Source organism: Phyllostomus hastatus, unplaced genomic scaffold (genome assembly GCF_019186645.2).
Source record: "Phyllostomus hastatus isolate PE091 unplaced genomic scaffold, TTU_PhHast_1.1 phas_scaffold_501, whole genome shotgun sequence".
Taxonomy (NCBI): domain Eukaryota; kingdom Metazoa; phylum Chordata; class Mammalia; order Chiroptera; family Phyllostomidae; genus Phyllostomus; species Phyllostomus hastatus.
Genome location: NW_025334033.1, coordinates 37,855,804 through 37,879,103, shown reverse-complemented (window position 1 = coordinate 37,879,103; position 23,300 = coordinate 37,855,804). Strand labels below are relative to the sequence as shown.

Genomic DNA, 23,300 nt, shown 5'->3' with positions numbered 1-23,300 from the left:
TCAGGGGAAAGTGTTATGGTCTAATGACTTTCAAATAAAATTATTCTTCTTCTCAATTTTTGAAGTCATTATGAATAAGTAAAAGACAAGTAACAATATATACTCTGTCTTGTGTATTGTATTTCTTAGGAGAAATGTTGACATTTGACCTCATTTTCAAGGAAAAATAAATTGAGAGAACTTTATGGGGAAGGCTTTCGTTTGTCTCCACTTGTTTTAATTAAGTAAAAGCTGCTAGAGAGAATCCACGGCATATCTCCATATCTCCTATTGTCTTTCTCATTTTTCTTTTCCCGTCTCTCTAACCCCCACCCACCTCCCTCTCTCTCTCTCTCTCTCTCTCTCCCCCGCCCCGACACACACACATTTTATTATTCTGTCCTTTCTCTCCATTTCCTCTTCCTTTATCCATTTCATTCTTTTTGCTTTAAAGATTTTATTCATTTATTTATTTTAGAGAGAAAGGAAGAGGGAGAGAAACATTGATGTGAGAGAGAAACATTGATCAGTTGCCTCTTGAACTCCTCCAACTGGGGACCTAGCCCACAACCCAGGCACGTGCCCTGACCGGGCAGTGAACGGGTAGGGACCTTTGGGTTTGCGGTATGATGCCCATCCCACTGAGCCACAGCAGTCAGGACTACCCTTTTCATTCTTCCTTCCATCTTTGGAATTCTCTTTATCTGTTTCTTCTCGTTCTTCTCTTTCTTTTCTCTCATGTTTTTCACTCATACTCTCTCCAAATGGGCCCAGTAAAGTGATTAATTTAGTCAGAGGAAAGCAGTTTATTTTTACTCACAATGTCATGGAAACAAGTGTGAAACTGGTGACAGTGACAGGTATGTCTTGAGGAGAGCTCCTCCCAGTTCTCTGTGGCCTCCAAACTGCATCAGAGGACAAAGTCTCAGCAGTCCAGTAAGAACTATACTGCTTTCGCCCAAATGTTCTGCACTAGCCACTAAAGGAGAGAGACCCCATCTCTCTACTGGTGAGCTGTGCGGTCTAACTCTTATCTCCCTAATCCCCCCACCACCCTCCAGAGCTAAGAAAGCAGCTTAGTTTTCTCACCCCCATTTCAGAGTCTAGAAGGCACAGGCCCTAACAGTGTGATAGAATGACCAGATTTTTAGGCTTAGTGTATTATTGTCTTTACTTCTGGCTGATTTTTCAACTCTGACATTCCTCAGAGTAGCATGAAATCTCTTTTCCAAATAACTTTATCCACTAATCATTAGCATTATCAGGGAGGACGATTCACAGACAGGAGACAATGACATTAAATGCAATAACTCTTGCTCATGAAAGAAAAACATTATGCTTTGGCATCGGTCTAAGCCAAGTGCAGTTCTCAGATACATAAAAGAAATGCATTGCATATTTCTTTACGAAACCTGATACCATTAAAAAGTTTTGAGTTATGGTTTTTAAAATAGCTATGTGTAGTTATCAAAATACACTTGTTAGGAGCATAACTGAGGAGATTAACATAAAAGCCCTGATAAGATACATAGCATGAAAATTTTGATCAACGTTTTTAAAATGTGTCTAGAGACACAATTGCTAATAATAAAGGGGAAAAATCTAACCTTGAGAGACATAACTCTAATTTTTCTAGTTTGCTTATAAAAAATAGAAGATTAATAATACTTTATGTTGCTTTTATATCTGGTTTTGAGGGCTGTTCTTATAACAAACAAAGCTACTATTTTCTGGAGGTGAAAATTTTGCATAGAACTATCATTTAATTTCCACCAAGGTGTGTGTGTGTGTGCGTGTGTGTGTGTGATTCTGCACCACTATTGTGGTCTATGGCAATTTATATTAAATGGAAGAGTCAATATTGCAGTTCAGTCAACAACCAGCAAACTCCTACCGAGCACCTGCTCACTCGACAACACATCACATATCTGGCATTGGGCCCTCACAGCTCCTGTCCTCAAGAATCTCATAGTCTCGTGAGGAAACAGATATTTATTTAAACAATTAAACTACAATGGAGTGATCTCTATATTGCAGGCATGTGAAGTACACAATGGGAATATAAGAAGGGAATTAAGGCTTTATGACGGAGTTTGGGAAGACTTCCTAGAGCAGGTAGCTTTTGAGGTGGGACTTGAAGAAAGAGTAAGAACAAAGAGAAAAGAGGAGGGTTGCTTTTCCAAGTAGAGAGAATGTCACATGCCGAGACATGGAGGTAGGATGGGAGTTGGCCTGTTTAAGAAACCACAGGTGGTTTATTATTGCTGCGTGTAAGTATGAGCATAGCATAGAAAATGAGGTGTGATCAAACACTGTGGACAAATCACAAAATTCATTTTATGCCATGCTCAAGAATGTCTTAAGAATATAGTTGCTAAGAAAAAGAAAAGAATATGGTTGCTAATCATAGATCACAGAGGATCGTGAAAATCAATTAATCGCATTGCCTTTTTGACAGGTATTTATGGCTTTCTAGACCAAGTGCTGTTTCATAATATGTACTCTCCAATACAGAGGTTGCTAGTCAAAAGTGACCAGTGAGTACTTGAAATTTGATTAGTATGACTGAGGAACTAAATATCTTTTTTTTTAATTTCAGTACAGGTTGCATTTAAATAGCCACAGGTAACTAACAGCTACCTTACTGGACATGCTGTTCTAGACCAAAGCCCTTGGACTATACCTAAACTAAAGTTGCTATGCTGAAGTTCAAAGAAATGAACTTGCAGAGAGTGTATGTGTATGTTTTGTAACTCCCTAAGAGATGTCCCTAGTATCCTGTCGGGGTCAAAAACCTTAGCAAGGGCTGCACTTCACAGAGATTATCAGTATGTGCAGTTAACGAATGGCACACTTTTGTCTTAGGACCCAGGATCATGGAGTCAATGTAAGTACTCATGGATGCATAGCGTTATAAGAACGTCGGATGTTAACCAGATACGTTTTTGGAGTGTTGAGGACAAGTGTCTAGGGAAAATCTAGAGAAATCAACTTGGGCTTTTATTGATCACTTTTTTCCTAATGGGAACGAAATTGCCAAGAGTTTAATTTAAAAAATAAGTCACCTGTGATAATATTTTGAAATCTTTTTTTATTATAAAAGCTTTTGAAATAGATTTCCCAAAATAGCTTTCGCTATATAAGGAAGTGGTGAGAAAAAGGGCTCAGCAAGGAGATGGCCATGGAGCTCCACCAGCTCCATGAGTCTGCAGGCAGAGGCACACACAGTACGGACGCTTAGCAGGGAGGGAGAGGGTGAGACCATGCACTGCCTCATGGACACAGGTGGAAGCCCTCAAGGTGGAAGCGTGGTCCAAGCACAGCAGTGTGAAGAGACAAAGTAAACTATGGAAGAGAGAAACAAGAAAAGAGAAAACGTTTCAATCTAGAAAATATCAAGTTAATCTGTAGCCTTGGCAGAGAAAGTGAAAGAGAATTATGAGAGGCAAATAAAATGTTGAATTAGAAAATCTTTCAAGGGATATCAGTCACATGATTTACAAAATAAAAAATGTAAAAGGCATTATTTTCCATCTATAAACTTTATTATATTCATCTAATAAACTACTAATTTCTATGGGAAGAAATGAGGGATAATCTTACATCCTTCCACTCCCATGGATTGATCTTGAGGATTATTATTAATTTTTAAAGGCAGGTGGAGAAAATTATATATCTATAACTAAATATAAATATACACTGACTCGGGGTCTAGCAGAAGTAACACCTGCTTGAATGTGGTTGATAGAGAAATAATATGGGTGTAACAATTTATAGTTTTAATTTGAACATTTCACCCAAAATGTTATACTGTGTGCTTGAGTGTGATATTGTTGTGTTACAGAATTAAATGCTTATGATTTTGTAATAAAAGATTTTGTGATAAAAAAGGGTGTTATTTGTGCTGGATCCTATATATATTCGTCAAATGGATAACATAGCATGTCTATAGTTCTCAGAGTGTGTGTGTGCTTGTTTATAATTTGCTAATACTAATAAAGCAAACAATGAAAAGGTAAACCAGAAAACTATGTAAATGGTTCTATACTAGAGGAGGGAAGGAATAGGAGGTAAGAGAAATAACAACTAGTCTTCCTTGATGTACTCATATATGTTTTATTATGTGGCTTGGGAAACATGCAAAATGTAAAATTTAAAAGCAATCCCTAAAAGATAACATAAAATAAATGAATTTAAATGTATATCCAGTATTTAGTAGGACAAAAAGAACTGCAAAAAGAATTTAAAACTCTTTACAATAATGATGTTATGAGTGTTAGCTTTAGTCCTGTTATCCTGTGTAATGTGGAAAAATAAAATGAAAAAAATTTTAATATTCTAATTCTATTATCTGTGGTGTTCTTTTTTTAATTTTTTTAAAATTTTATTTTAAAGATTTTATTTATTTATTTCTAGAGAGGGGAAGGGAGGGACAAAGAGAGAGAGAAAAACATCAATATGTGGTTGCCTCTCATGTGGCCCCAATGGGGACCTGGCCTGCAACCTGGGAGTATGCCCTGATTGGGAACTAACCGGTGACCCTTTGGTTTGCAGCCCGCACTCAATCCACTGAGCTACGCCAGCCAGGGCATCTGTGGTGTTCTTGATAATCAGAATTCTTAGTAAGAGAAAAAGGAGATATAGAAGTAAGACAAAAGAATTTGAATATCAAAATTTATAGTCCTAAATTTGAATTAGACATAGCAGTATGGGAATCCAGTCAAGATGGTTGCATAGGCTAACATGCCTCACCTCCTCGCACAACCACATCAAAATTTCACTAAACTATAGAACAACCATCTCTCAGAACCATCAGAAATAGAATTTAATGGAAGTCTGACAGCTACAGAATTAAAGATACTACATTCATCCAGACTGGTAGGAGGGCGAGACACATGGAATGGGCTGGTCCCACATCCATGTATGGTAGATAAAAATTTGGGAAAGATATCTCATGTGTGAGGAATTCCAGTCCAACACCAGGCCCCCCAGCCCAGGGTTCTAGTGGCAGGAAGATCAGTCCCCATACCTTCTGGCTGCAAAAAACCAGCAGGGATTGAGTTGGTGAAAGGAACTTATGGAGTCCCAAGCAGTTCCTCTTAAAGAACCCACAAACAAACTTATTCAGACTCACTCCCTCTGAGCTGCAGCACTGAGGTAGCAGCTTGAAAGGTACCAGTGGCATACAGGGAGGAACTGAAGTGTCTGGCATCAAGACAACACCTGGGAGACAGCTTTCTGCCAGACAGAAAAGCAGACAGAGGATATTGTCCCTTTTCTGAAAATTCCCCCCACAGAGCCACAGAGCTGGCAGACGGGTGCCATATCTGAGACTCCATCAACCTGGCTAACATTTTTTGCCCTGCCCTGGAGATCCCTTGAGACTCTGTCCCACCCAACATATGGGCCTACCCAAGCTGTTTACAGCGACTTTTCTATATGAATGGCTTGCCTTGTCTCATGCTTCATAACTTCCTAAATCCTATCAAACAAGCAACAGATGGCCTCAGTGAGCCCTCAGTGCCCCATACCTCTTGCTAAGTGGCCCCAGGCCCAGCACTAGCAACAGCCAGCCTAGGTTTGCAACTTGGCTTCGCCTGGGAACTTCCAAGCCCTGCACAAGTAGCAGACATCTCAGACTGTTTTATAGCTCAGGCAGAATGGGCAAAACACAGGTGGGGGCTGACATTGGCCTGCACCACCCAGGAAACCCCAGAACCAGTGCACCCAGTGGACAGCTACATACCATGTCAGAGCACCACCATCCTGCCTCTGCACAGCTGATCCTTCACAAAGGTTAGTGGTCATGGGTCACAGTCAGTCCTTGCAGCTGACTGGCCTGGACAAATCCTTCCCATTGACCTGCCAACAACAATCAAGTCTCAACCACAAGAGGAGGTGTACTCAGCTAACATGAAAGGTGCACCTCAAGTATCCAGCTTGGGTGATAGGGAAGGCTGTGCCATGGGACCCTGCAGGACATTTACTACATTAGGCCATGCTACCAAGACAGCAAGTCATAGCAGTTCTACCTATACATAGAAACAAACACAGGGATGCTATCAAAATGAGGACATAAGGAAACATAGCCCAAATGAAAGAGCAGATCAAAACTCTAGAAAAAAGACCTAAACAAAAAGGAGATAAACAATCTATCAGATCCAGAGTTCAAAACACTGGTTATAAGGATGCTCAAGGAATTTAGTGACGACTTCAATAGCATAAAAAAGATCCAGTTAGAAACAAAGGATACATCAATACAAAAAAACAATTAACAGGGGAACCACAGTAGGGTGGATGAATCCAAGAATCAAATCAATGACTTGGAACATAAGGAATCAAAAAATAACCAATGAGAACAAGAAGAAGAAAGGAGAATCCAAAAAAATGAGGACAGTGTCAGCAACCTCTGGGACAACTTCAAGTCTTCCAACAGTTGCATCATAGGGGTGCCAGAAGGAGAAGAGAAAGAACAAGAAATTGGAAATCTATTTGGAAAAATAATGACAGAAAATTTCCCTAATTTGGTGAAGGAAATGGACACGCAAGTCCAGAAAGCATGGAGAATCCCAAACAAGACGGATGCAAAGAGGCTCACTCTAAGACACGTTATAATTAAAATGCCAAAGGTTACAGGTAAAGACTCTTAAAAGTAACAAGAGAAAAGCAGTTAATTATCTACAGGGGTGTTTCCATAAGGCTGTGAGCTGATTTCTCAAAAGAAACGTTTCAGACTAGAAGGGACTGGCAAGAAATATTTAAAGTCATGAAAAACAGGGACCTACAGCCAAGATTGCTCTACTTCCCAAAGCTATCATTTAGAATTGAAGGGCAGATAAGAGCTTCCCAGACAAGAAAAAACTAAAGGAGTTCAGCATCACCAAATCATTATTATATGAAATGTTAAAAGGACTTACTTAAAAAAAAGAACATGCAAACAATGAACAATACAATGGCAATAAATACCTATCTGTTAACAATTGAATCTAAACTGATCTAATGTGTGAAAGTGGTTTGTGAAGTTTCATGCTGGAGATTTCTCACTGGATGATGTTCCACGCTTGGATAGACAAGTTGAAGTTAATAGCAATCAAATTGAGATGTTAAATTAAGAACAACCAACATTATACCACACAGGAGATAGCCAATATGCTCAAAATATCCAAATCAATAAACTTATAGGTGAAAATGAAAAGATGTGTATTTTATTTTACAGAAAAAAACCATATGGCTCTTTGGCCAACCCAATATAAAGATATATATTCAAATAATTATAGAATAAGATGGTTCACTGTAAGTTCCTTAAAAACAGTATTTAGGAGTCAGATTTTAGGCTTTCATCATTTTATATCAAACCTAGTTTTCTCATATCATAATTATCTTAAAGGGAGGGCTAGTTGACTATTATAACTTAATAATCAAAGGTTAGCCCTGGCTGGTGTGGCTCAGTGGATTGAGCACCAGCCTGTGAACCAAAGGTCGCCATTTTGATTTCCAGCCAGGGCACAGGCCCTGGATGTGGGCCAGGTCCCCAGTAGGGGGCGTGCAAGAGGCAGCCACACATTGATGTTCATCTCCCTCTCTCCTTCTCTTCTCCTTTCTCTAAAAATAAATAAATAAAATCTTAAAAAAAAATTAAAAGGTTAGCTCTTTCAAGCATCAAAAATAAATGGATCCTTGGGCCATAGATTACTATTACTTCAAGGCCTACATCACTCAGCGGAAAAAAATGTGGAGCGAAATTCTTAAACATGTTTTAAAACTAGGAAACCTTGCAGAGCAATTTGGCTATATCTATATAGATGAGGTTTTAAGTTTATTTCCTACAACCTAACAACTTCAATTCTAGGTAGGCACTCCTGGTAAAATCTTAAACATAGGCACAAGGAGACTTGGGAAAGGATGTTCCACAACTTTGTACCAAGAAACATGGAAATTAGAAACAACCAAAACTGCTGACCAGTAGGAGGGTGGACAAATAAATGTGATATGTGGGACATTCATATAGTTAACTATTACATAGCAGTCAACTTTTTATATAAGAAAAATTTCGAGTGCCTACTATATGCCAAGTGCTTTGCTAGGTTCTGGGATTCAGCAATGAGCAAACCAAGACCCTGCCCTCAGGGGGCTTACTACTAGACGTGGGTGTACTATGTGGATAGAGGGCAAAACACGTGGAGGGAAAAACATAGACTATGATATGTGAAACATGTTACCTCTAAAATTATCCACTAAGCATCTTACATGTTATTTATGTATATAGAGTAAAAGTATTTGAATGACCTTACAGAACACATGCAAAAATCATAAAATTTGCTTCTAGGAAAGAAAAAAAGGCGATAGGACTGACAATGTGGGTCAAAGGGAATTTCAACTTTATCTGTAATTTTTCTTTTCCATTAGAAAAAAGATAAGCCAAGTGCCTTTCAGATGCTGCCGCCCTGGTGCTTCCCGTGCCCAGCCATGGTCAACCCCACCATGGTCTTTGACCTCGCTGCTGCCAGTGGGCCCTTGGGCCGCGTCTCCTTCAAGCTGTTTGCAGACAAAGTTCTAAAGACAGCAGAAAACTTTTGTGTTCTGAGCACTTGGGAGAAAGGATTTGGTTATAAAGATTCCTGCTTTCACAGATTATTCCAGGATTTATGTGCCAGGCTGGTGACTTCACACGCCACAGTGGCACAGGCAGCAAGTCCATCTATGGGGAGAAATTTGGTGATGAGAATTTCATCCTGAAGCACACAGGTCCTGGCATCTGGTCCATGGAAAATGCTGGGCCCAACACAATGGTTCCTAGTTTGTCATCTGCACTGCCAAGACCAAGTGGCCGGATGGCAAGCATGTGGCCTTCAGCCAGGTGAAAGACAACGTAGAAGCTGTGGGAGCCATGATGTGCTAAGGGTTGAGGAATGGCAAGACCAGTAAGAAGACCACCATTACTGACTGCAGATGACTCTTATAAACTGGACTTGTGTTTTATCTTAACCTCCAGACCATTCCTTCTGTAGCTTCACCCTCATCACTTGGAATGTTCTATAATCTTCATGCACTTGCCATAGTTCATTGGGTTCCATATTATTCTTACCCCTTCCAAGTCTAGCTGGATTCCAAAGTTAAGTTTATGATTATGAAATAAAAACTAAACAGAAAAAGAAAAAAGATAATCTAATTTATCACAATATGAACAATGGTCTTTTCTGGGTATTAGAAACGTCTGTCTTTATTTTATTAATATCTGTATTTTATTTTTTAGTTTCTTGAAACTAAAGAACCTGTGACAAGGGAATTCAGGGTTACAAGGAACAGAAGTTACCAGCTATAGAGAAAAGTTCTGGAGGAACTGGGTTCAACCTAGAAACAAGAGAGATGCCTCTTCTCTGAGACAGAAGGGCAGAAGAAGTGATGGCTGAAGGAAAATAGAAAAGATTTAGGGAAGGAATAGGAAATTGAAGGAGATTGCAGATGGCACTGAACTTCTCAGTAAAGCAGGAGGCAAGATCATCTTTTGAGTTCAAGGAGAAGAGAAGACCAATCAAAAAATATGAGAAAAATTTTAAACAACCAATGTAGGGAACTTGTTAGTGAATCTCTGGGAAAAGATTAGTGAAATAAGTACAACTCTGACTGGTGTGGCTCAGTGGGCTGGTCGAGCAACAGGCAACTAATCAATGCTTCTCTCACACATCGATGTTTCTTTCCCTCTCTTTCTCCCTTCCTTTCCCTTTCTCTAAAAATAAATAAATAAATAAATAAATAAATAAATAAATAAAATCTTTAAAAAAATAACTTAAAAGTAGTAAGTACAGAGCAACCATAAAACCAGGTGGGGCTGGTAGCATGGATTTTCAGTGAACTGACTCAGAGTGGTTTTATGTCTTGATCTAGCAAAACTTGATAGCATAGAAAAAAACAGGAAAAATTCATTGGTAGTGATGAACACAATTTAAGGAATGCTATGGTAGGCACTTGGTAGAAATGTAAGGTAGAAAGTACACCAGGATGATAATGAAAGCATCCTTTAAAGCTCTTGACTTGAGAGTCAGACTCAACAGAGGGAAAAGGGACCTGGAACAAGCTTTGACTCTCTTGGATTAGGGGTTGCAAGGGCAAGGCGCAAGGGCAAGGCACACGTGCCAACTAATCTGTCCTCAGACCATTGGCAGACATTAATAATTGATCTCAGCACCCTTTCTTACTTTAGACTTGAGCTCAGAACCCTCCTGCTTTCAGTACTCCAGGGATCCAGTCCCAATTGCTGAGAATGGACACACCATGTGAAACCTACAGAACATACCTGCACCAGACAGTGAGCCCCTCCCTGCAAGGCAGTGATCATATCATATTAATCTCCAAGTGCTGTGCCTGGCACATAAAAAGCTCTCACTCAATAAATAATTATGGACAGAAGGAAGAGAAGGAGGAAGGAGAAAAGGAGGGAGAGAATGAAAATAGAGAACAAGGTCAGGAGAAATGAAAGAAAAGGGAAAGCAAGAGAAGGGCAGACTAGCTTCAGAATGGGGAGCTCAAAGCTGTTAGTCTTTGAGGTGAAACTGTTTCAAGTAGTAAAAAAAACATACAGGATTGCCTCTTGCAAAGAATGAAAAAGATACAAAATAGTTGTTAAACCCTAACTCTAAATTTTCTTTGGTAAAGTGAAGGGGGCCAAAGTTTTGCCTACCTGAAACTGTGCCTTTTGGGAATACTGATTTTAAGCTGGTTATGAAGAAATAAAACACTCTTGAAGAACCTTTGACCCTCAATCTTTCCTGCCTAAGAGATTTGAATGAAGAGATCTGTTCCGGAAAGGGAATCAACATATGAGGTCTGTCTAGAAAAAGTCCAACCGTTAATATAATGAGAACGGTTTGCCCGACATCGATGTAACCTGGCAGCCAAGGAGAGTGGACTGGAATGCACATAAGTGAACAATGACCACTTCACTACACTAGTCAGTAAGAGCAGTAAATGCCATAGAGTGAGCACGTGTACTGTGTGGCCATCACATTCAAAATGACTATGCAAGTAGAGCAACAAATCTGCATCAAATTTGTGTTAAGCTTGAATATTCCTTTGTGGAAACTATTCAGATGATTCAGAAGGCTGCAGCTATGGGCAACTGGTGACTGACTGGCAGCTTCATCATGACAACACATGAGCTCATGCATCATGTCTTGTGCAGTCTTTTGGGGGAACATCAAATCACCCAGGTGACTCAGTCCCCCTTCAGCCCAGATTTGGTGCCCTATGACTTCTAGCTTTCCCCAAAACTAAAATCACCTTTGAAAGGAAAGAGATTTCAAACCTGATGAGATTAAGGAAAATATGACGGGGTGATTGAGAGAACTGTGTGAGGTCCCAGGGTGCCTACCTTGAAAAGAACTGAGGTGACCTTGTCCTATGTACAATATGTTTCTTGTGTATTGTATTGTCTTCAGTAAGTGTCTTTTTCTTTTTTACAGTACGTGGTTGGATAGTTTCTGGACAGATCTGTATTCACCTTAGCATTAGATAGTTAGTCTTTAGACAGGGATCTGTTAGCTAGACGCTGCCTTGTTCCCATTGTTTCTGGGTTGTACAGCAAGGATTTCTGTGCCACAAGTAAACTACCCTGTAACCACAGAACCAGCTCAAAATGCTCCTATGCTGTTCAATGAGACATTGAGTTTCTTTCCTGAGATAGCAGACCAAAGCCTCAAGTGCTGCAGCTAAAGCATGCGCAGAGAAGAGAAGTTTGACCTCCAGCTGCACCTGGAACCAAAGGACCTGAACATAACCAGAACTTTATCACCAGAACACTTTAAGAAGTGAAGGATTTGTTGTCCAGGAAGATCTGGTACTGATGGCTTCTCAACATAAATGGCCATGCTCCAAGGTCTCCCAGTGAAAACTCACCCTATCAATGCTTCCACATACCTGTCCCCCATAAATCATTAAAAACCCACCCTAAACCCTGCATCAGGGCATTTGAGTTTCTCTAGCACAACCTGCCCATTCTCTAGGGTGCAGCGCTGTACAATAAATGCCACTTCCTTTCCCCGCACCCTGGTATCCACATAATTGGCTCTCTGCAGTGACAAGTGGACAAATTCTTTGCCCAGTTACATACCTGTAAATATCCTATTTCCTTTGAAATCTCAGGCCCCTTCTTCCTTTCCCCTTTGCCCATAATGGCATATAAATCTCAATGGCCCAATGCATTTGGTGTCTGATGACACCCCCAACATGTACATCTGTAATAAACTTTGTACATTTTCTCCTGTTAATTTGCCTCTATTAAATTGATTATTCACCCAGCTAGAAGAACTTAGAAAGTGGGAGGGCAAATATTATTTTTATCACCCACAGAAGTCTTCCCATCCCTTTCCTGCAGAGTTTTCCTTCTAAGGGAGCTTGTGGAAGGTGATACGTTATAGTTGAAGTTTCATTTCAGGCAGAGTGGTCTTAAATCAACTCTTGCCATCTAAACATTTAATACTCAAAACTTCAGTAATGTCTTGTTCACATAATATAGATTTTTCTTAGTAAAAATGCCTTCTGTCACACCATTAATAAAACTATGGAATTGTTAGTTGACAAAGTATGGAAATTTTGTATTGATATGTTTCCATAAGAAGCCTGAACAACTTTACCTAAATTCTGGTACAGTTTGGAACACAGGGAAAGTATTCCTCCTTTTTCTGATCCTTGATTTAAAGAGAAGATTGAGGATACCTAGTTGCCTGAATTTCTCAGCCATTGAAAATTCTGTAATAATCATGGCTGCAAAAGATTTTAGTAATGGCTTCTTAACATTTACCTGAAAATAAAATCAGTTAACTGCTTTTCTCTCCATGTCATGACTTGAGTTAGTCTAGTGGGGTTGTTCTCGAACGGGTCTTCTATGGAAAGATCGGATGGGTGTTTGTTTGTTTGTTTGTTTGTTGTCCAAACTGTCTAGAGTGAACGGTCATGGAGCAAAACTTGCCAACTGACAAGCCACCTCACTGGCGGCAGAACATAGCTTATTTATAGATGTCAACTCAACAACACTTGAGTGTGGAGGAACATCTTTAAGAAAAATGTGTAAAGTATTTAAAATAAAGTTACCTTTGCCCTGGCCAGGTATCTCAGTTGGTTAGAGCACCATCCTGACATATCAAGGTTGTGGGTGAATCCCTGATCAGGGCACATGCAAGAATCAGTGAATGATTGCATAAATAAGTGAAACAACTAACTGTTGTTTCCTCCCCTCTCTCTCTCTTAAAATCAACAAAATAAAATAAAATAAGGCACCTTAACAGTATATACAAATAATGAAATATTATTTAGGCTTTGAAAAGGGAAATTCTGTAACAACATGAATAAAACTTGAAGACAGCATGCTAAGTAAAATAAACCAGACACAAAAGGCCACATATTGTGTGAATCTACACATATGAGAGACCTAGAGTAATCAAATCTATAGAGACAGAAAGTAGAATGGGGAGGGGAAGAAGAATGGGAACTTATTGTTTAATAAATCCAGTTTCAGTTTGGGAAGATGAAAAAGTGTTGAAAATGAATGGTGGTGATTCATAGCAATGTGAAGGTATTAATGCCCCTGAACCGAACATCCAAAAATGGTTAAAATAATGCTCTGGCTGGGTGGCTCAGTTGGCTGGAGGTCATCCCATACACCAAAAACACTGCAGATTCCTGTTCAGGGCACATACCGAAGTTGCAGTTTCGATCCCTGGTTGGGGCACATACAGGAGGCAACCAATCGATGTTTATCTCTCACATAGATGTTTTTCTCTCTTTCTCTCTCCCTTCCTCTCTCTCTAAAATCAATAAACATATCCTCAGGTGAGGATTTTTAAAAAGGGTTAAAATAGTAAGTTTTATGCTTATATGTTTTACAATATAAATAAAATAAAATAAAATAAAGGTATCTTCAACTATATTGTCAAAAGCAAAGGAAACCATGGCTGATTTTGACTCATTATAATATAAAGTAACTAGAAAACTTTTTTCTTGACAAAAAAATATTGTTGCATCAAAATGGTCATTAACATGTTGGCCCAATATCATTCATTTTTTGAAAATGCCATTTGAGTGTGAGATAAAAGGAAAAAATGGTCACATATGCCCCACATCTTCAACACAGTTCCCCTCTGTGGCTTCAGGAGCTTTTCAGGAACTAGACTGGCATTAGATTGGAGCTAGATTGTCTTTGGGTTGAGAAGGCACTTTTGTTTCAATAATGTAAAATGTTTATTTTGGTCATGAAGAAAAATCAAGAGTGGAAACGCTGAAAAGGGGTACTTTTTAATGTGAAAGCTGTTACACTGTGTCAGAACAATCCATTTAGGTGAGGGGAGGAAAGTAAATCACATTAATGTGTTTGTGTTCCCAAACTGTTTTCTTGGCCTGAAATTATTCAACGTATAAAATGATTCCCAATAATGTCACTGACTACGTAGGAAACTGATAACTGCTCAGCCTCCCACTCCATTTGCCACCCCCGCAAAAAATGAAATAAAATCTAAGCCACTAACTGCACAGTGTTCTCAGCTGCTTTGTTACCCTGAGAAATGCAGAGGGTCGGCGGAAATTATTCTGTAATGAGCAATCCATCTGGCTGTACCTAAAAATGGAATAAAAATGCCACCCTTGACTTTTCCATGGTAGTAAATTAAAGCCTAATGTATAGTTCTAATTGCTAACATTTTCTCTCTAATTATGGTTCAGTTTGGTGAGGATTTCTGACAATCCCCTTGTTCCCCTAAAGCAAACACCAGAGAATGTTCTAACCCCACTGGTGGCATTTATTAATAACCCCCTTGACAGATAAAAAAAATCATTATTCTATATTAGACAGGAAAAGATTTTCCCAGCAAAAGCTAATTGATAAAAAACCCATTTAGACAGTGTAGAGGAATTAATTTTAGAGAGGGGAAAAATACAATAGTGTCAAAAACAAAACAAAACAACCTCATACATAGCATGATGCTGCCTGAATATTATTTATAGTACCAGCTAGGAAAAAACAAACCCTGATAAATGTATGAAAAATATCCATGTGCACTTATATACCGAGATGATGAGAGGAGAGGGGAAGAGCTCTCTGGTGAAGGATTCTTATTCTGTGCCTCCGTGAAAGAGATAAGATATGAAAAGGTGGTTTCTATAGATGGCAAATACAAACACATACAAAAAAATTGTCAGAATGTTCCTACATTCTTTATTTAATCCCTTTCATTCCTATTTTTTAAAAAGCATTATTCCTTTTAAACTAATGTACAAAACACACTAATACAAATCAGTATTTATCTATAGGTCTAGTTCTCATCAAACAGTATACAGCTTTCTGAGCAACAGTTAATAGTTTAGAAATGGTAAACAAAAATAAGATTTCTGATATAATGAGAGGAGGCATGGTAAAAAGAATACACTGAGAAAATTGATTTTGAAAGCTGCACTTCAAAGTATGCAAGGAGAAAATAGAAAGGCAGCTTTATGCAGCGTGGGGGCCCTGAGTGCAAACAGTGGGCCCTGGTGCAAGCACCATGGCATGGTCCACGCCGTGTGAGACCCAATGTTAAAATCAGCGAAAATCCAGTCTGCCTTTTAGTATCATCGCGCACTGACGTTCTGAACAGTGTTAGACATGAAATACTCCTCTCTGCAAAAAACACTGTTTGTGTAAGTTCTAAACAATTTCTGAGGTTACTGTTAAATTTTAATGTTGTAAGTGACCACTTTTAGCTGTCACATTTTTAGCACTTAGGCTTTTATAGACATTGTTTTCTACACTCAAGTTCACTTGGAAAATGAAGAGGTGCTCTGTCCTGAATCCACATAAGCTCAGCTACGTACACTCATTACTGCAACAGACAAATATGTAGGTGTAATATTTCCCCTTTTGTCAACAAATGCATTCATGTATTTTAAACTATTAATACATTTTCATTTTTGTACTGTAATCTCTATTTTATTTATTATTTTTTCCTTTATTTGTACAAGTAAAATACAAAGTACAATAAAAATATTTGGTGTACGTATTTCTTTTCTGGACACTGTTATTATTTGTTTGATTTCATGACTTTTACAAGAAAATCATTTGCTGCATAAGACAAGGGAAGTGTTAAAAAATGATCTGTTCCAGTTGTCAAATACACGAGGCACTCAACTGAAGCAAAGAAAATATATCATCTGGATAAGTGGAAGATAAGGTCTTCTGCTTAAACAAATGATCTAGCCAAAGGTATTCTAGATTTTTGTTGTATACATATGCAGAAATGCTTGATAGTAGAAGCACTAGGTAATACAATTATAGGTAATAGAACATTAAGACATTAAAATGGGGGCTTATGGTAAATGCCACTTGATTCACATTCCCATCTCTCCAAGAATGTAAAAGTTGTCTGCAGTTTACTACATTCAATTCAAATGAAATTTCCATGGTCCTGAAATACAATTTCAAAGAGTAGTTTTATGGAAAAACAAAAAACAAAAAAAACCCACAGAGTTGTCACATTCCCACTGTCCCCACTGAGATTTATGTTTCAGTGAACTGAATTAATATTTGAGGTCTTTTGTGATACAAGAGACACAGTAAAAGACTCAGCCCCTCCAGATCAGCTGACCAGATTCCTTCTTTGTTACTCCACTTTTTGCTGATCCATGCCAGGGTAAAAATTCCTGCACATAAAATTACAGGCTATGTTGATGGAAAGATACCAGTGCTCTGCCATTTGGGTCTTTTTGGATTTACTTTTCAGTTTGGGCTGAAAACCAGGGACTGTGGATCAAGGCTGGGTTGTGGACCTTGGTCAGGTTTTCACAAGAAGGGCCTCTATTTTCTATTCCAATAGAGACAGGTTCATTTGGGCAACAATGGAGTGGCATAAAGCTCAATATTCATGCTGAAGCTCCATTAGCTACACAAATCTGACATCCTGTCAACACATTGACCCAAATTTGTATTTGCAAAGATTTGCCCTAGCAACCTTGGCAGCTATCTACAGGGATCTCCTGTGGAAGAAAGCCCAGGTGACCCAAATTTGTATATCCAAAGGTTTGCCCCAGCGACCTTGGCAGCTCTGTGCCCGGGATCTCCTGTGGAAGGAAGCCCGCTGGTGGGGGCGGGAGGTGCTTCCTCAGAACCCACACATTACAGATTTCTTCTTCAAAGAGACATTCGCTGCACTGCATCAAGATGCAAACATGGAAATACGTTGCAACACGCAAATTCTCACGAATTTTACTACATGTTTTTTACTGCAACTTTTGCTGGCTGTGAAGAAAGCTGAATTAAAATAGTCATTTAGCAAATAATAACTGAGTAACTACTATGCCGGGCCCCAAACTAAGAATGGTGGCTCTAAGAAAAAGCACAGAACCTGTGTTCCTGCAAATACACATATACATGGAACTGATGAGATTACGTGCATGTATGCATGTAAAATGAAACTGCCATTAAACGTCTAAGTGTGATAAATTCCAAAAGAGTAGTGTGGAAAGGAAGAGCTAGACATGTTCATAAAGAGAGAAATCTCTGCAGGAGTAGGTGGGCAGGTCTGAATGCGCTGAGGAGTCTTGGGTCAATCCAAACGTCAAATTGGCCAGTGCACGGTATGAATATATCTTTCTATTCGATGATATTACCTCTGTGTTAAATTATATTCAGTTCCTGGTCCCCTAAGATTTCCAAGTCATTTTCAGCTAGTCTTCAGAGCCCTTCTTATAGAGCTAATTATTCTACATTTTCCAGAACATAAAGTCACAATGTTCCTTTCCTGCCTTCCATGAGTGCAGAATGCCTCTTCATCCATCTCCCTGAAGAGAAGGTTGATATGTACCTTAATTTACTTCTAATTCAACTCTATCGTTATCGCTCCACTTTAAGCTTGTGAAGTCACGACCAGAATCATATTGTTGATTGCTTTATTTTCCCCTGTTGTCATTGACATGGACGCCCCTCCAGCACTTTGTTACAGGCATCTCTCTATCTCATCCCCCACCCTTCCTCAGTGACTCATGGAGCTTACTGATCTCTTGCTACTCCTTTCTTCTCTTTACATTCATGCGATGAGTCCTGTCAAAATCATATTGATAATTTGTATGACCTTGTCAACAAAATACAAGTTGGAGTCATTTGCTATCACCATTGTAGGACTAAATATCTAGAAGGGTAAATAAGTACCTCTTTTTGATGTATGAAACAAATACATACCATAGAGCATTCCTGAGCAAATTGTTATTGATATATGAACAGGGATCCAAAATAATACAGAATTCTCTTCTGGAGGGCAGGCCCCTTCTAGTACAGGCTTCCCCACCACGTGAGTGTTCTAGGAACCCATCTGTACCAGTGCACCAGGGGGTGGTGGTGTTGTGAGAGGCTGCATTCAGCCTCTCAGTGACTTTTTAAAAAACTCTTTCAACACCTTTGCCCATTTCATGATGGGTGATTCCCAAATACATCTTTCCCTACTGCACTGAGTGCTCAGCAGTTTTAGACCAGAAACAGCATGATCCTCATGCCCCACCCTCCCTATTCATCTGTTCTCACCCAGAACAGCTATTTTTTGTTTCTCTGGATGAAAAATGTCCTCAAAGGGAAGGAAGAAGTAAAACAAACAGACAAAAAAAATGGCAGAGACACTAAAAGGCATAAAAATCAATGAGTTCAAAAACTGTTTTTGCACAATGGAAAAAAAATATCTCGATGGGTGTATTGCATCAAATGGGGAGTACTTTGAAAGTTTAAACTGAACTTTAAACATGTGAGAATGAATACACAACTTTCTATAAATAAATACCAGGGATTTTGGAGGGTTCTTCCTCATATCCTTCTAAGATAAATGCTTGGTGATTGCTCCCTCTCCCCCACCAGACACACACACAATTTATAACTCTTGTGTAATTGTTTTATTAGTAACTACTAAAACAGAATTAGTGGATATAAAAATGGACCTCTTTATTGGTGACTACAAACAATGGTTTTATTAGTCATTACTTCATTGTACTCTCTAGTCACATTTAAACTGCAACGTGGTGCGTGTAGTGAACAGAGAGTGGGGGAGAGATGGAGTTTGGACTCAGAAGATCTGAGTTTAATTTCCAGGACTGCCACTTAATGGCATCGTGACCTTTGACAAGCCACTTCATTTCTCAGTTTTCCCAATGTAAAGTAGTGATAATGATAATATTAGCTCATGATCATTGGACATTATCTAAGCTGGAATACATGGAAAATGGTTCATACATTTTAGAAGCACATAGCAAATGCTAGTTGTTGTTATTTTACAATATTTTATTAATTAAGATTTAACATGTTAGCTAAAATTGTAGTCTCCAGAGCCAGGCTGGATTTAAGTCCCACCACCTCCAGCTAGAAGATGTGAAAGGACTTTCGTCCCTTGACTTCTCTGAGCTGCAGTGTCCTCCTCTGTAAACAGACCTGGTACCTATTTAGTAGGATGTTGTGTAAAGCACTTAGAGCACCATCTGGGATATTGTGAAATACTATTAAGTGGCTGTTCATTCATTTATTCAGCAAATGTTTATTGAGCACATACTCTATGCTAGACCTCTTCTAGGACTGGGAATACAGTACAGAGCACAAGAACAAAAAACTCTCATGTAGCATATACTTACTCTCATGTAGCATATATCTTAGTTGGAGTAAAGGAGATTTTATTACTGTTGCAAATAATAAAATCAATGAGAAATATATGTGCAGGTGATAGATGCTATGATGAAAGTTAAACAGGGAAATCTGTTGCAGAATGACTGAGGATCTCTAATAGCAATGAGAAGCTGAGTTATTACTACTATTATTATTGCCGTGGCTTTTCCCTCTGCATCTATACAGCTGAGGTGCTTTCTCATGCATGTGCATCTTTGGCTTAGAGAGCTGTAAACACTTCTAAAGCATTTCCCTCCTAGTGACACTTAAAAACAATAATATCTCCAGACAGTATTGGAAATTCAAGAATCATGTGATAAAGTTACCACTTGTAACACAGAAATGGACAGAGAACTCAATTTCAATCACATAAGCCTACCAAGGATTTTGAAAGTCAATCTTTTATATGTGGGACTCCATTTTTCAGATTAATGCATATTTATTAAGTGATTATCATAAGAAAGTCCCTATACGAGATGAAGTAGTATAAGAAAAAAGAATTCTTGTCAAAAATTTAATAATCAGGTTGAAAGTGATAGTAATATATTTCGAACTAAATAATCAAAAAGTTTTAACTGACTTTCAAAATAATAAAAATTACTAATTACCAAATCTATTATTTGAATAGGTTATTTCAAAGGGAAGTTCAAAAGAGAAAATGACATATTTAACTTGGGTAGGCAGGAAAGTTGACATTTGAAAAACTGGGGAGAAGAGAGTATTTCAAGTGGGGAGAGGAGTTTAAACAAATGTCTATTGACTGTTGAGTGTAAGTGTGTTCCACGTAGAGTGAGTAAAACTGTTTGTCATAGAGGAATTGACAAGAAAGGGTAGAAATGTGGTTATAAGGCAGATGGCCTCAGAATCTAAATAAATAAAGGAATATAAACTCAGGAAAAATTGATATGCAGTAAAAATCTGTACCTTGAGAATGTTTGCTTTTTTCTGACAATAATGGAAGTAAAGAAAGGCATTGATAATAAAAAGTGAGTAAAAAAGAAGGGGTAGGAAAACTGTATTAGGAAATTAATATACATCAAAAGGTATATCGTGGTCACTATGCAGAGTCTACAGCAGTCCTGGGAAGTGTGTGTGATGGATTGACTGTACAAATCAAAAATAGCTAGGGTGTACTATCACTTAAAAATAGGTCCATATACATGTTAATGGGGAAACTGTTTTCAAAAGCTATTAACAAAGGGTTAAGGAAGCTCAGAAGAAATGGTGAGGCACCAGGGGCTAGTGAGCAGATGGGTTAGGGGATGGATATCAGGAAGGTAGGAAAATCAATTAGTGAGACAGTGCAGCGAGGCCACATGATGACACTGGGAGGCCCTCGGCACTTTTGCTTTTGTGGTCCTCTTCCTGCGTGGAAAAAAAAGTTTAAATTATATTTTACAATTACACCAATATAAGGACAAATATAATCCAGGCTGGATTATATCAATATCTTTTCTTCTGATTATAAAAAATATTGAGCTTTGGCTGGTGTGGCTCAGTGGACTGAGTGCTAGCTGGCAAACCAAAGGGTCACCAGTTCCATACCCAGTCAGGGCACATGCCAGGGTTGGAGGCCAGGTCCCCAGTTTTGGGCATGTGAGAGGTAACCCATCATTGTTTCACTCGCTCGCTAATGCTTCTCTCCCTGTCTTTCTCTCTTCCTTCCCTTATTTCTGAAAATGAAAAAAAACCTTTTTAAAAATAAAATAAAAGATATTGAAACATTTTCATGGACTCCAAAGGGATCATGGCCCTAGGCACATACCGCCAAGCCTTATGGAGGTGCTGGACTGCAGACGACCAGAAATGAGATGGTAAGACCTGAACCAAAGGATGGGATTCTGCTAGAACCCAGAAAGGAGCTCAACATAATTTGTGGAGTTTATGCACGAAGGGGTTATTTGTAATCTGAGGGGGCGGGGAAGGTGGGAGTGAGGTAGGGAATCACAAAGTCCCGTGTAGTAATGTAGGGCTCAAAACAACTGAGTGCCCTGACCCCACCCAGGCCTGAAGGGTGGAGTATGTGTTGTGAGGAGAAGGCATCCTTGGGAGGAACAGTCCCTTAGGAGGCTTTGACTTGAGGGATGCAGTTAGCCTGGGATAACCTTGCAGGGAGGAATCCAGGGTTATAAATCCCTTCTTCCCCATTGACTGAGCCCAACCAGAAGTCGAGGGCACGAGAACCGCTGATGCCGGGCACACGCAGCCATTCCCCAGGGCCGAGTGCTGCTGCTGGAAGGCTGGGTCTGCAGGACCAGTCAGAAGCCGTTGTAAAATGCTGCAAAAATGTTTTTTCTCACACCTTTGACACTGAGAATTTCTACAACTCTGATTAAATTTACCTTTGGATCCTAGCTCTAGAAATCATGTTTCTGTCTCTCTATACCTCTTATAGACATAGCTTTTCTTCTGGCTAATCAGCAACCCCCACGGCAGCAGAAAACAGTAACCTGGACCTGACTAAAAGTCACCAGGTCTGGACCTCTGGCAGGCTAAAGACATCTTGACCTAAGTTATGTTTCAGCTCCTGAGCCATAAGTTGGAACGACTTCTTGTCTACTTTTCCAAGAAACCAGACAGAGGAATGCAGAAACAGACCTCAGAGCCGTTCTTAAGCCTTGAAAAAATGATTCATTACTCTTATTTCACCTCCAACCAATCAGTTCCCAGCACAACCCAGAATCCCCAACCCACAGTGTCTTGGGATTTTGTCCTATGTAATCTGTAACTGACATGCCATTGAGAGTCTAGTCTTTCAGAGTACTAGTATTGGCCAATTTAATAGAAAACTATTTTCCTTCCTACACTGCAAACTCCTGCTCATGCATGTCTTTTGGCCAGTGCGCACAGGACAGCAAACTCAAATATTGGGGTTTGATAATACCTTCTAAGTTCTTCCAGTTGGGCTAGCAATCAAATTAACAGAGACAGATAAGAGAAGAAAATGTACAAAGTTTATTACTGATGTACATGATGGGGGTGTCATAAGATATGAGACCCCAAGCACATTGGGCAGCTGAGGTTTACATGCCATTATGGACAAAGGAGAAAGAGGGCAGGGGCCTGAGATTTCAAAAGAAATACATAATTTCAGGTAGTTGAGAAAGAGCAGGACACACCGCAGCAGGCAAATTCTTGCTGGGTACCCCAAAACAATATGACACAAGGCAGGGGGACCTAACTACCAGGCACCAGGCCCCTCCCTGGAACCCTTCTAACACTGAAGTCAATATATTAAGATTCCATGCCTTTCCATGTGAATCTCCTAGGCAGGAAAGGGGGAGGGTCCAGTGTTCTGGGTTCTGGGTTTTTTTGTATTTTAATAACCAGGTTAAAATCAGTACCTTAAAAGGCACAGTTTGGGGTGGCAAAACTTTGGACCATTCACTATGAACACAGATGGCCTCTCTAGCATGGACTTGGACTAGACTCGGCACTGGATCTCGGCATCAGAATCACCTGGAGGGCTCGTGAAATCAGATTGCAGTGTCCCAACCCCCAGAGTTACTGAACTGGTAGGAGTCAGGTGGGGTCCAAGAGCTGCCATTCCTAACACATCGATCTGTGGATCGCACTTTGAGAACCACGGTTCTGGAGTTCTCCGTGGACCCTGTCCTAAATCGTATGGTTTGATCACTGTATCCGCCAGCATTTGGAACAGTGTTCA

General features: G+C 39.4%; 1 pseudogene; it reads left to right on the top strand.

Moving 5' to 3' along the window:
* The first annotated feature begins 4,269 nt into the window (after positions 1-4,269).
* On the top strand, positions 4,270-8,932 carry LOC123807888 (annotated as a pseudogene).
* Positions 8,933-23,300: the final 14,368 nt, after the last annotated feature.